A 17,243-nucleotide genomic window follows, 5' to 3' on the forward strand; every position below is an offset into this window, starting at 1 on the left:
TGTGTGCCTGGGGGCTGCATCCTGAGAACAGGAGGGTGCTGTTTAAGCCAAAGGCTCCTCAATCCCTCAGAAAGCCAGCACGCCAGCAAGGGTCTCTGATTTCCTCTCCTCATCTGTGCTATGGCTGTGAGCGTCTGTCTCTGGGCCTCTGCTCGCTGGCTCCAGAGAAGCCACACACATACTTGGTCTCGTTCTACTGTTAAGACTAAGCTAGGAAGACAAACCGCACGCTATAACTGGTGAGATTTGTTTCTTTGGAGAGAGCTCCGTGCAAGCACCGAGCCTTCTCAGAGCCATGCCCTTTAAAAAAATTCAAGTAGGCAATTCATAAAAATTAGAAACCATGCCCAGAAAGGTCAGCTCTCCGTAAGAGAAAAACGCCCTGGAGCTGTGAGTGGGAGGGAAAGGTTCGAAGCTTTTTATTTTCCCGAAGGAAAACGTGTCTTATTTTTACGTCAATGTGATCGCCTACTTGTCCAAACCCTCATGAAATGACGGAAAATGCCCTCTTCAAGTAACCCCTAGCACCTTCTCTGCTTACACCGTTAGCCATGGACCTGCAGAAAGGGCTTTTAAAGCAAAAAGCCATTTCTTCTTATGGCTTATGCAGAAACAGAAAATACTGCTTCGGAGGAGGAGATGAGATGTGTTCTGTGAGGCTTCTGTCTGCTGAAGTTCTCTCCAGTCCAGGGCAGGGTTTTATACAAGAGGTGTGGACCTCCCGCTGTCTAAGGGCTCTTGGTGCAGGTGGCGCTCCGGTAACTAGTGAAGCACTGCACTTACAAAGAGCTCCATGCAGAAGCCCCCTGCCCAGCAACAATGAACTGGGCTCCTGGGTGCTCACAGGCGTGGCTGACTAATTGAGTTTCTCTTTCTCCAGCACAAGTGCACACCCAGGTTTTTCTTCCCCATGGGAACATGTTTCACTCCCAGCTTTCACCTCCTTCCCATCCTATCCCTTCCCACGGCTCCTCTCCACCTGCTCCTCTTTCTCACCCTGTTACAGGCACTCCTGGGTTTTGGGAAGGGGGCTCAGCATTACCCTGGAAGGCTCAGATGACAAGCAGGGGCCGGGGAACTGTGAGCGGCGCCTGCTACAGGACGTGTGCCCACAGTTCTGGGAAATGAAGGCAAGCCCAGAGTCGCCCCGGGAGCATTGGGTGGATCCTAAGGTGGCTTTGAGCTGAACAGAACTGGATGCTAGAAGGGCCCTGGCTGAGGGTGTCAGGAGGCCAGGACAATCGCATGGCTTGAAAGGGGTGCTCTTAGGGCTGGTTGGCATAGCGGGTAAAGCTGCAGTCTGCAGTACCGGCATCTCATATGGGTGCCGGTTCAAGTCTCGGCAGCTCCACTTCCAGTCCAGTTCTCCCCTATGGCTTGGGGAAGCAGTAGAAGATGGCCCAAGTCCTTGGGTCCCTGCACCCATGTGGAAGACCTGGATGGAGTTCCTGGCTCCTGGCTTTGATCTCACCTAGTCTGGGGCATTGTGGTCATTTGAGAAGTGAACAGATGGATCTCTCTCTCTCTCTCTCTCTCTCTCTCACACACACACACACGCACACACACAGAAAATGTGTTGCAGTAGAAATATCTGCATAGAGCCAGGAGAACTCAAACGCAGCACACACCACCCCTCAGGAGCTGTGTGACCACAAGGAACACACTTACTGTTTCAGGGCTGGATCCGTATCTGTAAGTGGGAGAAACAGGCACACAGGTTTGGTTTGAAATTTAGAAAGAATTGGGGCTGGCGCTGTGGCAAAGCTGGTAAAGCTGCTGCCTGCACTGTGGGCATCCCATATGGATGCCGGTTCGAGTCCCAGCTGTTCCACTTCTGATCCAGCTCTCTACTATGGCCTGGGAAAGCAGTAGAAGATGGCCCAAGTCCTTGGGCTCCTGCACCTGCATGGGAGACCTGGAAGAAGCTCCTGGCTCCTGGCTTCAGATCAGCTGAGCTCTGGCCATTGCGACCATTTGGGGAGTGAACCAGTGGCTGGAAGACCTCTCTCTCTCTCTGGCTCTACATCTCTCTATAACTCTTTCAAATAAATAAAAATAAATCTTTAAAAAAAATAAATAAATTTAGAAAGAATCATACACGTAAAAGTAGTTGTTCTTGTTGAGGAAGAAGACATGTGAGATTCAGTGAGTCCTCCTTGGAAAGAAGGAGATCTTCGTCCAAGACTCTTGAACACAGTGTGACTTTGACAAATGAAGCTCACCTTTCTAATAAATGTCAGTCATGCCATTAGAGGATTAGCAAGCATGTGTGAAAGCACTCTGGAAACACTGATGTAGGCAGACATGAGCTGTTTCTGTACACAGCCGCTAGACTAGTATGCATTGCAACGCTCCCAATTATTCACCATCAATTTCAAAGCAAAAAGACATTTTGCTGTTTGAGAGGGAGGGAGGGAGTTTGGAGACTCTGTAGTGAACACTACTGTGGTTCTTCAAGTTGTGTATTTTTGCTTTGCTATAGATAAGCATGTACAATCTAAGGAGTTTAATGCTAAAATTAAAGGAGTTTCAGATAAACTAAACTTTAAGGCAGGGCCAGCATTTTGGCACAGTAGGTTAAAACCCTGGCCTGAAGCACCAGCATCCCATATGGGCACCAGTTCTAGTCCCGGCTGCTCCTCTTCTGATCCAGCTCTCTGCTGTGGCCTGGGAGAGCAGTAGAAGATGGCCCAAGTCCTTGGGCCCCTGCACCTGCGTGGGAGACCCGCAGGAGGCTGCTGGCTCCTGGCTTCAGATTGGCACAGCTCCAGCCATTGTGGCCATCTGGGGAGTAAACCAGCAGATGGAAGACCTCTCTCTCTCTGTCTCTATCTCTCTCTGTGTAACTCTGTCTTTCAAATAAATAAAATAAATCTTTAAAAAAATTTAAGGCGTTTCATGTAAATTTTATTTTTATTTAATTTAAAGACAGAGAATCAGAGACAGACATCTTCTGTCCACTGATTCACGTCCAAATGCTTACATCAGCTGGAGTCGGGCCAGGCTGATGCCAGGAGCCCAGAACTCAATCCAAGTCTCCCACATGGGTACAAGAGAGCCGAGTACTTAAGCCATCACCTGCTGTCCACCCCTGACCCCAGGATCTGCATTAGCAAGAGACTGGGATTGACATAAAAGCAGGGACCTGAAGCAGGATTCTGAGAGGGGTTGTGGGTGTCCCAAGCACCATTGACAGATGCCTGCCCCTAAATTTTGTTTTTAGCATTACACTTCTGTCAAAGAGGAAGCCAAGATTTAGGAGCATTTAGTAGTCTGAGTTCTTTTCAAAATTCTTAATTTCCTTCAGAATTAATGAAGCATCTGCCAAATACAGTGCATTTGCCATCTAAGTTCCTAAAAGCAAAGCTCACTGATGAGCATCCTGGGCTTTAAACACACACACGTGCGCGTACACACACACACACTCACACACCCCGCAATAAGGGGAGAGTTTCTCAACATCTTCTTGCATCTCATTCACAGGGTTGGAGTTGAGATAAGCAGATGTAGGAAGACAAGAACGTGGAGGACCGATACGTCCTCGGCCACCATGTGTGCTTACCCAGAGTGCTGTGAGGAAGACATTCGGGCTTGGTGGGTGCTATGTAGGCTGGGCTGAATATTACAAGCATAAGGCCATGACTTTGACTTGGGAACGAGGGATGCTGGTGTTCTGCTGCAGAGACGGGGAGAAATCAACCACTGCTGAGTTTGTTCCTCTGGCCACCTTCTGGGCACCTTAGCTCTTCCCGGTGTGTAACAGGGAGAAAAGCCAGCCTGCTTCTTTCTTTGTGTCATCTCCTCACACTGCACTGTCCCAAACCCTTCACCCCAAGTGTGCTTGGGCCCCTTTATGGTGGGTCATCACATGGTCTCTGTGTGCTTTGTCCTTCCCCATATGGATGTCCCATTCTACTCACTATGGACAGGAGTGCGCACCTGCTGGTTGAGAGCCACGACCCTTCCTGCATAGCCTTATGTCTAAATTGTCACCTTCATAACTCTGAATAAGGAAAGGACCCCCAAGCAGGACCTGGATGAGAGAGAGTAAAGGAGGGCAGGGCATGTGGAAGTGTATTAGTCAGCCTTTTGTTACTGCAATGAAATACCAGACAGAAAGGGGTTGCTGGCCTCACAGTTTTGGAGGTTCACAGTGTAAGATCAGGCAGGTCCCACTGGATTGATGCCTAATCAGGACAAAGGAAGAGGATCACACAGTGAGCCAGGAAGCAGGGGGAGAGTCTGGGTCCCACTGGGCTTTTTGACCAACCCTCTTGCAAGAACTATCAGCTAAGAACACATTCTCAGTGACCTAAGAACTCTCCCGCTTAGGCAACCTCCTGACCGCCTCAATCGCATTAAGTTGCCACCATCTTAGTATCATTAGGTTCTGACTTTGGGCTTCAAGGCCCTGAATGAGATTGGCGCCAAACCATAGCAGAGAAAAGCCATTTCCCAAGCACCACTTGAACGTAGAAGCATGAATGGAGCCATCCACTTGGGACACAGAGCTATCACGTTGTTCTATTCTTCTAAACCAGATGGAAGCTGGTTCCTGTCTTGCATTGGCCCTTTCTGAGATTCACTTTTCCTTCCTGGGTTGCTCATGGCCTCGGGAGTCCAGGGGCCTGTATGGGGCACCTCACTCACTGGTGGTGCGGGTGGCCATTGGTGGCGGCATTTCTTTGCGTTTAGATATCACCATTGCCTTGGGAGTGGGTCCTGCTGGACCCACCTTCGGCCAAAGCCCAGCAGACATGGCTCATGCGTGCTGTCCGGCCCCATCGTGACCACGAGAGGCCTGGAGTATGTCCAGAATTGTGGCTTCTCTTCCCAGCCCTCACAAGTCCAGGCAGCCCTCTCCTCTAGCACAGAATGTACCTCTCTCCCGGAGCCAATTCTGCTTCATTCTCCTAGAGAGCTTACAGTCGATGGCACAGCTGGGAGCTGTTACTGCCCGCTCCCTGCAGAGACCAGAGCCTTGGATGTGATGACCACAGGAAATGGGGCTTATTCCCTTTGAAGGAATCCAGAGGGAACATACGAGGGGAGGCCCTCCAGTTCAACTGGCACCAATGAAGCGAGAGAAGCCAGCTCTCTCAACCACAAAACAAGAAAAACCATGAACCCGCTGAAAAATGAACAGCGTTCCTTTGATCCATCAAGGGGTTGAGATTCCAGGGAGAACTCAGCACTCTGATCTCTGGAGAGGCAGGCGTATCCAGGGCGTTCCAGCAGGGCTCCAACTAGCAAGAGCTACTACAGTGACACACTGGCACTGCACTTGATTTTGATGACTTGCTAGAGGCTGGGAGTGGACTAGTGTAAGAGCGAGAAATTCCTGGGAGCAGTCCCTATGCTTCTGTGGATTTGTCTCCAGGAACCCTACTGGGTTGTCATGGTGAAAAGCCAAGGATATCCCTCATGTTCCTGGCAGGGAGTAGGAAAAGTGACCATTTAAAATATACTCAGAGGGGCCAGCACTGTGGTGCAGCGGGTAAAGCCGCTGCCTGCGGTGCCGGCATCCCATATGGGCACCGGTTTGAGTCCCAGCTGCTCTACTTCTGATCCAACTCTCTGCTATGTCCTGGGAAAGCAGTAGAAGATGGCCCAACTCTTTGGGCCCCTGTGCCCACATGGGAGACCTGGAAGAAGCTCCCGGCTTCTGGCTTTGGATCAGCACAGCTCTGACTGTTGTGGCCATTTGGGGAGTGAACCAGCAGATGGAAGACCTCTCTCTCTCTCTCTCTCTGTCCTTCTCTCTCTGTGTAACTCTGGTTTTCAAATAAATAAATAAATAAATCTTAAAATATACTCAAAGTCCTCTCCATAATGAAGACCCACTCACCAGGGGAAACAGAAAAAGATTTATATATTTATTTGAAAGGCAGAATTACAGAGAGAGAGAGAGAGAGAGAGAGAGAGAGAGAGAGAGAGATCTTCCATCCACTAGTTCACTCCCCAACAGTAAGGGCTGGACCAGGCTGAAGCCAGGAATCAGGAGCTTCATCCACACCTCCCACATGGGTAGCAGGGACCCAAGCACTGGGCCATCTTCCATTGCTTCCTGAGGTGCATCATCAGGGAGCAGGGTGGGAAGTGGAGCATTCAGGACTTGAACCAGTGCTCACATGGAGTGCAAGTGTCACAGTGATGGCTTAATCCACTACACCACGGTGCCGGCCCCAGGGAGATATTTGGCTAGAGGATTACTCAGTGTGGCAGAAGGGAAGTCACCCAGCTCCAGAACCCATGAGCATGTCTCATTTGTGGCTCCTGACTTTGGTCTGGCCCAGCCTTGGCCATTGCAGCCACTTGGGAAGTGAACCAGCATATGGAAGATCTGCGCTCGCTCTCTCTCTCTCTCTCTCCCCCTCTCTCTGTAACTCTGACTTTTAATAAATAAATCCTCAAGAGTTTAGAAATTCATGTATATAAAAATCATGGCATTATGAAAATAAACATTGCATGAGTTTAAAATTTTTTGCACCAAAATAAACTTACCCTTTTTTGGGGGAAGAATCATCAAATTTCTTTATAGGAAGGCATGGAGAAACTTACAGAAAACATTAGGGCCACTCCAACATGCATGTGCTGTCTCAGTGTCCCTGGCTATTGGGAAGATACCCTAAGGCTTTAGCTCTCTTTATCGCTGTCTCCCTGGATGTGTTTGTCGAAGAGCCTTCCCAGATTCAGGGGTTCCCATCTGCACAAGCTGACTATGCAGTCACAAAATTATTGAAAAAACTTTAGCTATGCTGATCCGAAGCCAGAATCCAGGAGCCAGGAGATTTTTCCAGGTCTCCCATGTGGGTGCAGGGGCCCAAGGACTTGGGCCATCTTCCATTGCTTTCCCAGGCCGTAGCAGAGAGCTGGATCGGAAGTGGAGCAGCCGGGACTCGAACCAGTGCCCATATGGGATGCTGGCACTGCAGGCGGCAGCTTTATCTGCTACGCCACAGTGCCGGCCCCCATAATCTTTTTATCTGCCAATCACATCATACCAAAGCTAGAGCAAAAGGTCAATCATGCATCACTAAAACTGAGGGAGGGGAATGAGGTAAGAATGGAAAGCAAAGGTCATCAGTTACTCCGATGGTAGGGGTCAGCCTACAGCTAGACGCAAAGCTTCCAGCCCTTTTGATGGTCATGGGAATGACATTACTCCTATGGCTTGAGTTGGCTGAATGATCTGAACAAGGCTTAGTAGTGTTTGGATTATCATAGTGTTCACTCATGTGCATTTCCAGTGTTTACCATAATCGGTGTATCCAGGGGGAATAATTGTTTGTAATTTTGAATGATGAGTAACTCTGAAATTCTCATTAAATGGAATTACTGCACCGGATAGGGAATGCAATTAAAAACTCGTAACATCAGACCTGATACCTGAGAGTGGATCCCACTGACTAATGGACAAAAAGATTCAATTAAGCAGAGTTGGACAAAGGCCTGGGGTTCATGGATGTCATCAGAAAGATGCTAGATGTGTTTGGAAAATTATAATTGAAATTGTGCTTAGCTTTTGGCTGATCTGTAGCCTACAAAGAGACCCTGAAAACCATAGAAAATATTTAGCGCAGCATTCAAGTATTTTGCCATTTTGTAGGACACTTCATCATCCCCCAGCCTCCCCCTTTCCTCCCATCTGTGTCACTTGTCCTGCTGCAAATTTGGTGTCCAGGCAGGAGAGAGGTGCCTCAACCCTGCTCAGACCCCTCCTTAGACCCTCAATAGTTATATCTTAAATATGCAAGCACCCTTTGAGAATACACATTGGCTCAAAGTGAGCTTAGTCAAGGTGGCTGAGATCTGAAGGGAAAAGCTGTAAAAAAAAAAAAAAAAAAAAACACATAAAAGAGCCTTGGGCAATGACTTAGCATTGTGTGCATTCAGCTGTCAGGATCAAATATGAAAAACCAAGAAAATATCAGGGCCGCTGGTATCGCGTTGCTGGTAGAGCTGCAGTGCCAGCACCCCATATGGGCACCAGTTCGAGTCCCGGCTGCTCTACTTCTGATCCAGCTCTCTTCTGAGGCCTGGGAAAGCAATGGAAGATGGCCCAAGTCCTTGGGCCCCTGCACCCATGTGGGAGACCTGGAAAAAGCTCCTGGCTCCCAGCTTCAGATCAGCACAAATCCGGCTGTTGCAGCCAACTGAGGAGAGACCCAGTGGATGGAGACCTCTCTCTCTCTCTGTCTCTCTGTGTAACTCTGACTTTCAAATAAATAAATAATCTTTTAAAAAATGAAAATGTCAAGGATCACTTTGCTAGCCACCCTGGTGTTTCTGGGACATTGTGGGGAAGATGAAGGTCCTGAGGTTAGAGACGTTTGTGCAGAGTTTGAAAGATCTTTTCATGTTCCTTGTAAAGCAAAACGTGGACTCAGGGTGTGGCCCAGCACCTGCCTTCTAGGATGCGTGTCCCAGAGACATGATAATTTATTCACAGAGAAATTTATAACACAAATGTTTCATTTATATTTGCAAGCTGGAAATTATTCGGTGTCCTTCAATGAGCGAACGGTGCAACCAATTGGGGAATATCCTTACCGTGAAAAACTACTAGGAAATAAAAGGGAGCAGAGTCTTAACCCATGCAACAACTGGTAAACCTCAAGATTATTATTTTGAATGGAAAAAAAACCTTCAGAGGTCACATACTGCTTGATTTTGCTTGTGCAGCATTCCTGAAATGAAAGTCTAGAGAGGGATAATTGACAGGTGGTTGCCCGAGGTTAGGGGTGGTTGCGGGGGGCAGAAGCGGAGCATCTGAACCATGGTGGTAATGCGGCTGTATGTATCCCTAAATTGCCTGGCATTGCATGACCTACACACGCACGACCTACACAATGCACACAGACACGCAAATGACTTCCTGTGATACTGGCAGGCACTAACAGCGCAGCGGATGGTACTGATGCTGATCTCCTGCGGTTGCTTTTGTCCTTCAGATGCTGAAGTTGTTACTGCTGGAGGCTGGCAAAGGGTTGCAAACCTCTCTTGTGCATTCTTTGCCTTTCCTAAGAGCTTGTATTTTTTTTAATTTATTTTATCTATTTATTTGAAAGGCAGAGTTATAGAGAGGCAGAGGCAGAGAGGGAGAGAGGTCTTCCTTCTGCTGGTTCACTCCCCAGATGGCTGCAAAGGCCAGAGCTGCATTGATCCAAAGCCAGGAGCCAGGAGCTTCTTCCAGGTCTCCCACTCAAGTGCAGGGACCCAAGGACTTGGGCCATCGTCTACTGCTTTCCCAGGCCACAGCAGAGAGCTGGATAGGAAGTGGAGCATCCAGGACTTGAACTGGCGTCCATATGGGATGTCAGCACTACAGGTGGTGGCCTTACTCTCTACACCACAGCACCAGCCCCAGAATCTGTATTTATTTTAAAATAAAAAGTTTTTAGGGGCCAGTGTCATGGCATAGTGGGTTTAAAGTGAGTTGGGCAGGCAGGATCCATGTTCTTCTTACTTCTCTGTGTGAGATCTAAACATAAAAACACCAATCATGAAAGTACATGAACTGAAAGAGAAAATAAGTGTGATTGGCATTCTGTACATAAAGGTAGAGAATTAAGGTCAAGGAAGGTGACAGAGTGTAGGCAAGGGCTGCTCTAAGGAAGATGGCCAAAGAAAGTCTATAGACAGCGTCTTTCAGCTGAAATCAGATTTGGAAGGTGTTAGACGTGCAAAGAGGGGAAGGCAGGGTGCTGGCAGAGGGAACAGTATGTGCAAAGGGAAAGGGGCTAGTCTGCTCAGGAAGTCAACAATGGCAGGGTGAGGGAGAGCAGGTGCCAGGTCCTGGATCAGGGGAGCACACGTGGGGGAGCCTGGGCTCAGGTTGAGATGCTAGAGTTAGACTTCTCAGAGCCTCCCCCGGTGCTGATTCTTCTATGACAGCCACCTGTGCATCTGTGCACGTCTCAGAGCCACATCCTGAATTGTGAGCAAACTGGAAATGTTTTAAGGCTTGCAACTCGATCAGCTAAGAGTATTTATATTCAACTCTGAGCCTTCCCAAGCTGGTGTTTATTTGGTTTAGTTCAGTGGGGAAACATAGAGGATTAAGTTTAAAGCTGGCTTCTAAGTTGCCAAATCCACTCTTAGTGGCTTCCTAAGTGGCAGGGAGAGGGGGGCTGCCTGTGCTGGCATCACCTCCAACAGGACAAAGGACTCAGAATCCCCTTCCACCCCCTCTTGCACTGTTTACTTCCTTGCCCGGCGAAAGTTGGACCATGGGCTTGGGGGAGAATTTTCCATGTCCTGTTGGAAGCACTAAACCAAGTTCCCTAGAGCCAGCGCCCACTCCCTATCCAGAAGCTCAGTAGAAAACAGGCTGCAGAAGGTCCCCGGGAAAAATCGCTCCTTGAACTCCTCAGTGGGATTGTCTTGGCTCACATCTCCTCACTCTTTCTGCCATTGGAGTGGAAACCCATCCAAGGCCACCATTTGGCTGCTCTGTGGCATGAGGACGGGGCCCAGGGACCACGTGGTCTGCCTTTGGTCCCATCTGGAGGCACACAAGTGTCTTTGTGACTCACAGGGAGTGCAGTCCAGGTGGGGTCAAGTGTCCAGGACACAAGTCTCAACTGATAGCAGAGGCTGTGCACTGACCTCCTTTTGTTCTCATTTCAAATGTGGGCCAGGTGGGGAGATTGTATTTTCAGAAGCAGTTGTGGGTGGCAGGAGAGGTGGGGACGACGGGGCAGCCCCAGGAGGTGCTTGGGTCATCCCTACAAGTGGGAAGCTGGAAACACTTTTTGACATCTCTTCCTCCCTTCTCCCCCATAGCCCACCCGTTTCTAAATCCCATTCATTTTGTCTCCCCAATCCCTCTTCCCACACCGTATTTATGATCTCCTAATTGAAATTACAATTATTCCTTACTTGAACCACGGCACATTTCAAAGGGAGTACATCTTCCCTTCATTCTTCTGGCTTAAGAGGTCAGATTTTATTTTTATCATTGTTTCTGGGTTCAAAATCCTTGCCATGGACAATGGCCTAGACACCTGGCATTTGTCACCAGCCCAGTCTCCTTCATTCTGTCCCCCTCTCCTCTGTGCTGGCCTCACCACCTCCCCCTGCAGAGCCTTTGAGTTTTTTCCCCCAGAACACTCATTCACCCCGCACAAACATCTTGGCTCCACTTATTCTGCACCTCTGTAAGAGTTCAGCCCTGAGCTTCATTTCTTTGGGAATTATTCCAGCTGACCAATTCTCTACCCTACTCCAGTTGCCTTGCCATCATGTATAGGTAGCTACTGTTTTAATACTTGTACCCTCTGGAGTAGAAATTCCACAGGAACAAGAATCCTATCTGTATTGTTCTACACCCTGTCCCTGGGACCTGGGACAATAGCAAGTTCATAACTGGATCATTGTGAATATATGTTGAATGAGTGAACAGTGAAGGAACTGAGAAGTGTGAGATCTTGGGTCCTAGTCTCTCTCCCTTTCTCTTTCTCTCTATGTATCTTTCCTCTATATCTATTTTTTTAATATTTTTTATTTTTTAAAATTTATTTGACAGGTAGAGTTATAGACAATGAGAGAGAGAGAGAGAGAGAGAGAGAGAGAAAGGTCTTCCTTCCATTGGTTCACTCCCCAAATGGCCACTATGGCTGGCACTGCACTGATCCAAAACTAGGAGCCAGGTGCTTCCTCCTGGTCTCCCATGTGGGTGCAGGGGCCCAAGCACTTGGGCCATCCTCCACTGCCTTCCTGGGCCACAGCAGAGAGCTGGACTGGAAGAGGAGCAACTGGGACTAGAACCCAGCGCCCATATGGGATGCTGGCTCTGCAGGCAGAGGATTAAACAAGAGAGCCACAGCGCCGGCCCCTGTCCTCTATATCTATTATCAGTCATCTCTCTCTCTCTCTCTCTCTCTCCAGCTCAATGACCACAGCTATGATAATCAAATCAGCTAAACAAGTAGAAAAGGGAAAATTCACAGGGTCTGGGTCATGAGCTGCAAGATATGGAAGAGAGGAACCTGTAGTGCCCTCCCACCCCTACTCTCATCCTACCTCCTACTCCCTCTCCCATTCCATTCTTTAATAAGATTTATTTCTAATTATCTTTATATACAAAAGACCAGCTCTATACTTAGTAAATATTTCAACAGGTTGTGCCCACACAGACACACAAAGTATAAAGCACTGTTTGAAGATAAGTTTTACTGTTAATTCTCATAGTACAACACATTAAGGACAGAGGTCCTACATGGGGAGTAAGTGCACAGTGATCCTGTTGTTGATTTAACAGTTGAAACTCTTATTCATGACGTCAGTGATTACCTAAGGCTCTTGTCGTGGACTGCCAAGGCTATGGAAGCATCTTGAGTCCACAAACTCCATCAGTATTACAAGGCCATAAGCAAAGTGTAAGTTCTCTTCTCGTGTCAGAGAAAGGTACCTCCTTCTTTAATGGCCCCTACCTTCCACTGGGATCTCACTCACAGAGATCTTTCAGGTAGGTCATTTTTTGCCACAGTGTCTTGGCCTGAAATGCTCTCAAGGGCTTTTTGGCCAGATCCGAAAGCCTTAAGGGCTGATTCTGAGGTCAGAGTGTTGTTTAGGGCATTTGTCATTCTATGAGTCTGCTCTGTGGTCCGGGGCTACTCCTGGCACTTGTTTATGGGAGGGTAGGACCGGACCAGCTTGAGGGGACTTTTGTGGGCAACACAATGGCAAGACTAGCCTGCAGGTGCCCCTGCTCATACCCAGCAAAATCATGTTCTCCATGTGGTTTTGGACTTCCAGAGGCTGGGGTAGGAGCCTTCATTTTCAAGGAACAACCACTTTAAACTAGCTGAAGTCAACAGGGGCAACTCAAGAACTGCAAACTCAGGACCTTGTCTGATAAAAGATGAACACCAAGCACACAGGACCAAGGACGGCTCCCTCCCTCTGGTTATCTCATGAGTTAATGGGCTGGTGACGGGCTGGACAACCCCATCGATGGGACCTAGAGTGTTGATAAAGGGTCTACACTGGAGGATCAGTTGAACCAGGACTGGGAAATTCCATGTGAGGACCATAGCCCCTTTTTTTTTTTAAATATCTATTTATTTATTTATTTATTTATTTGAAAGAGTTATAGAGAGGTAGAGGCAGAGAGAGAGAGAGGAGAGAGAGAGAGAGAGAGGGAGAGAGAGAGAGAGAGGTTTCTTCCATCCGCTGCACCACTGCCTTCTTACTAAACACCATCTGGTTTGCTTTATGGTGGGTGCATCATGGGCGCATCATTCACGGTACGAGACCAGAAGTCCCTGTGCTGGGAAACTGCGCCAATGGGTGCTTTGATGAATGCTAACTCCTCTACTGGGACTCAGCAACAAGCAGGATGACACATCATTGCCATGGCTTTCTCATTACTGACACCAGAGTGGAAGCTGCCCTTCACATCTTCAGTCACCCCCTAATAATCAAAACAAGCTACGACCAGGTCAGAATACCTATTTTGCTTCCAGGGGATGCTGTCATGTGGAAAAGCAAGGCATAATAAGAGTGACTCAATGTAAGGGCTTGTAAAAATAACCAGACAACTGCTTTCTCTGTCCCTCCTTCTGTTTTCTACACCTGGAAGTTGGATTTTATGCTCTTGACTGATGTCATGGTCACCTGCCTTCTCTTCCATTGAGGCTGTCCCCAGTCCTAGACCCAGAGAAACAGCAAGGACACACATGAAGCCTGAGTTGCTAGAAGCTTAAAGTTGTGGCTCAGAGCATGACCAGGCCAGTCACAACGTCAGAAGGAAGAGGCAAGGCCACACCATAGGGTGTCAGCCACGAGCTGTACCTGTCCACTCAGGCCTTCCTCGTTCCAACAACTCCTGGCCTGCAGTGTTAATCGGAAATCATGGAGCAGCAGGTAACCCCTGAGCCAAGGCATCCTAACAGGTGTGTATTTGGGGACAATTTTTCTTGCCCTGGTGTGGGGAGTGGATTCCCCTACAAATGTGTGTGTGTGTGTAACTCTGCCTTTCAAATAGATCTTTTAAAAAATTGGCTAAACGTTTCAACAAACACAAGAAAGGTGAGGCATGCTTATCCCCAGGACAGGAGGGGCTTCTGGTGGACTCCACAGGAAGTTGGGGAGCACCACTGGAGCCGGAGCTGGGGAACAGGAGCAGCACCCCCCCAAGAGGTGTGCCCTGATGGGAGTTGTGTTCCTGAGCCTCGTTAAGGAGCAGCCGCACTTCCTGGAACAGCCGTCCCATGATGACAGAAGGAAGAGGATATGATCAATATCCCTTTGGAAAAGGATGGGAACAGGCCTCCCTCCCCTCCCACACACACACACACACACACACTTTTTTTCTAGCTCAGCAAATAAGAGTGTATCCTGCTCTCCTCTGCTGCTGCCCAGGGCTAAGGGACAAAGATGGACAGTAACCAGCTTAACTTCTAGCTTCAGGGTAAAGTCCAGCACTGACAAAAACAGATGCCAAGAGGCTGGCACTGTGGCGCAGCAGGTTAATGCCCTGGCCTGAAGCGCTGGCATCCCATATTGGCACCGGTTCGAGTCCTGGATGCTCCATTTCCGATCCAGCTCTCTGCTATGGCCTGGGAAAGCAGTAGAAGATGGCCCAAATGCTTGAGTCCCTGCGCCTGCATGGGAGACCTGGAAGAAGCTCCTGGCTTCGGATCGGCTCAGCTCTGGCCATTGTGGCCAACTGGGGAGTGAACCGTGATTGGAAGACCTCTCTCTCTCTCTGTCTCTCTCTCTGATTCTGCCTCTCCTCTCTTTGTGTAACTCTGGCTTTCAAATACATAAATAAATCTTAAAAAAAAAAAACAGATGCCAAACATTGTGCCTTAGAACAAGAAATCACTGGCTCTGATGATGTTCATGGCTAAATGTTTGAAGTGCTGCCTCTCCATGGAAATCTTGGCCAAAAAGTGAGTAGGTGACAGGTGTGGGTTCCCAGTAAATGCTTAATGAAAGGGATGTGGGTTCACAATAACAAGGATTGAAAATTCTCTGGATTTTTTGTTATTGTTGTTGTATAGGTGATCATAAACAAGCAAGAAATTAACAATATTTGGTCAAACCCTTTGTCCTTCCTAAAAGGTTTAACTTCTATCTTCTTCAAGGATATTCTGCATATTTAAGGAATATTTACACGGTGGGAATTAGCTCTGGGCATGAGATGTTTCTTGCAAGTGTCCCATGTGTGCATCTTCCCATAAGGCCATGCTCTCTGATGTCTCCCCCACCACCACCCGCCCCTTCCAGTGAAAGCCAAGCCTGGGCATCAGGCAGCAGCAGCCATTCTGAGAGCTGCGACTCCACAGGACCTTAACCAGTGCATAGATTTCAGCCAGGAAGTGCTGAATTCAGGCTGGCCTCATCCATTTCCTGAAGCCAAGTTACTCCCTGGTTTTTGCCTCTGCTCTAAGAACCTGCCACCTTCAGATGGAAATAGCCCAACTATGGTTATAAATATTCCACCCCCCAGGGATATCTGAGGAAATACACAGTCTCCAAGTCAGAATTGAGCCTAAGGAATGTGGGCCTGCAAGCCTCTGACTCCCAACATTATAGTGACAATGGCACTTCCAGGAAGCTCAGACATCCAGGCTCCTGGAATGACTTTTCCTGGAAAACCAGACCTAGAGAGACGCCACTGCTGGGGCAGGACCTCATAAGTCCAAGTTCTTTTTCCATAATTCAATTTCCTGACGCCAGGGTGAAGAGACCAAACATGAAAATGACTCCAGTCACAACCTCATTGGCCAGATCCTGGTGTGAATAGGCTTTGAAAAATGAGATTTTTCCACCCTGCTTTTGTCCTGGCCCAACGTTAGGATCCTTTTTATAACACTCAGGCAAGGGAAAAACAAGTCATGTATTCTTGACCTTGAGTCTTGTGGAACAATACAACTTTAAGTAGAGCATTACTGAGCGAGCACTGCAGAAATACGACGACTGTGACTCCCTGATTCCGGTACACACTCCCTATATTCTGCGTGTTCCTGGCACTGGAGCACGTTGAATGCCAGGGCCCTAACCTGCTGTTAAATTCAATGTTTAGGGGCCAGTGCTGTGGCACAGTGGGTAAAGCTGCCGTCTGCAGTGCCAGCATCCCATATGGGCACTGGTTTGAGTCCCAGCTGCTCTACTTCCCATCCAGCTCTCTGCTATGGCCTGGGAAAGCAGTAGAAGATGGCCCAAGTCCTTGGGTCCCTGCACATGAGTGGGAGACCTGGAAGAAGCTCCTGGCTCCTGGCTTTGGATCAGCCTACCTCTGGCCATTGCAGCCATTTGAAGAGTGAACCAGCAGATGGAAGACCTGTCTCTCCCCCCCACTCTCTCTCTGCCTCTCCTCTGTGTAACTCCGACTTTTAAATAAAATAAATAAATCTATAAATAAATAAATAAATAAATAAATAAATTCGATCTTTATCTCACACTCAACAGGGTTAGAATTTGGGAACCATGCCCTGTATTTTTTTGTTACACAACTAATTTCAACCCAAATTTCAACCTAACTAATTTAAACCTAAGTATGTCCAACAACCATAAAATGAGATCTGTCCCATACATTCCATTCTTCCCGGACAATAGGATGTTTTCTGTCTTCATTCCTTCTTTCAGCCAGCTTTTCCCTTGTTTTGGATTTTGCCTTTTTTATTCCTACAATCTCAGGTGTTTCTTAGTTCACCTTCTCCTTTATTGGCCTGTTCCATTCCTATGATTTGCAAAAAAAAAAGTCTGTGTTCTGTGACCTTGACCATACTCAACATTGACTTTGGGGGAACACACACACACACAGAGCTTTCAACACATTTTCTCCAGAGGTTTGCTCCCAACGAATGCTTCACAAAAGGTCAGTGATGTCTCTAGAACTTACTGCCTAGAGCCAAAGACATAGCATGTTGCAGTGACTTTGCCACGATCCTGGCTGTGGATGAAGCGTTGGTTAACTCTTGGCATGAAGAGTCATCAGTTGGCTGAACCTTGAATCGCATGCATCAGGGTGGGACTGAGAGCATCACCGTACTTTCTGTGCTATCTCCAAAATACATCGCCTTTCTTCTACATTCAACCTGCCCTGGAGCTGTGCACCTGCCCTGGAGATGCTGGTACTGAAGCCTTTTCCTTCAGGTGGACTAATCAACAACCTATGCCATTGATGTAATAACCTGTGTCTACCATGGTGCTGGATGTTCTACGTATCATCAGGACAGCCCTTGGCATACAAAGGATTTGTCATTTTGTGTTTCAGGGTCGTTTAG

This window comes from Oryctolagus cuniculus, chromosome 11 (genome assembly GCF_964237555.1).
Source record: "Oryctolagus cuniculus chromosome 11, mOryCun1.1, whole genome shotgun sequence".
Lineage (NCBI taxonomy): Eukaryota > Metazoa > Chordata > Mammalia > Lagomorpha > Leporidae > Oryctolagus > Oryctolagus cuniculus.